The sequence below is a fragment of the Gavialis gangeticus genome, unplaced genomic scaffold (genome assembly GCF_001723915.1).
Source record: "Gavialis gangeticus isolate Ggan-Ray unplaced genomic scaffold, GavGan_comp1, whole genome shotgun sequence".
NCBI classification, from domain to species: Eukaryota; Metazoa; Chordata; order Crocodylia; family Gavialidae; genus Gavialis; species Gavialis gangeticus.
The window spans coordinates 5,813,151-5,813,521 of record NW_017729000.1 but is presented as its reverse complement, the minus strand read 5'-3'; the positions used below and the strand labels follow the sequence as shown (position 1 = coordinate 5,813,521).

General features: G+C 54.7%; 1 protein-coding gene across 3 annotated transcripts in view; it reads left to right on the top strand.

Annotated features, from left to right (window-relative positions):
• TCOF1 (treacle ribosome biogenesis factor 1) overlaps positions 1 to 371 on the top strand; it is a 32,539-nt gene that overhangs the window by 21,622 nt on the left and 10,546 nt on the right. The gene's annotated exons all lie outside the window — the stretch shown is intronic.

The window sequence follows — 371 nt, the reverse complement described above, 5'->3', positions numbered from 1 at the left end:
CCCCCCCCCCCGCCAACCCCCCCCACACACATCTGGCTCTTGTGGTTTATTTGCACAATGGGGAGGAGGGTGTTTTTTCCCTTGTTCTGGCTCCAGAGCCCAGCCATTTCGGCTTGTCAGCGGCGTTCCTAATCATGGTGTCCCCCGGGCTTCCTTTCCATGCTGCCTCCTGTTGAGTCACTTCGTCCAAGAGCCACGCTAACAAGCGAGCCAAGGCACCGGGGAACGGGGGCAGCAAGATGAATTGTTCCCAAGAAGGAGTTGTTGGCAGCCGCTGCCTGCTAGTAAATGTCTTTCTGCTGGGTTTTTCCTCTCTCTGTCAATCAGTTGTAGCTCAAAGCAGAACCCTTAAATCATCGAGACATCTATCC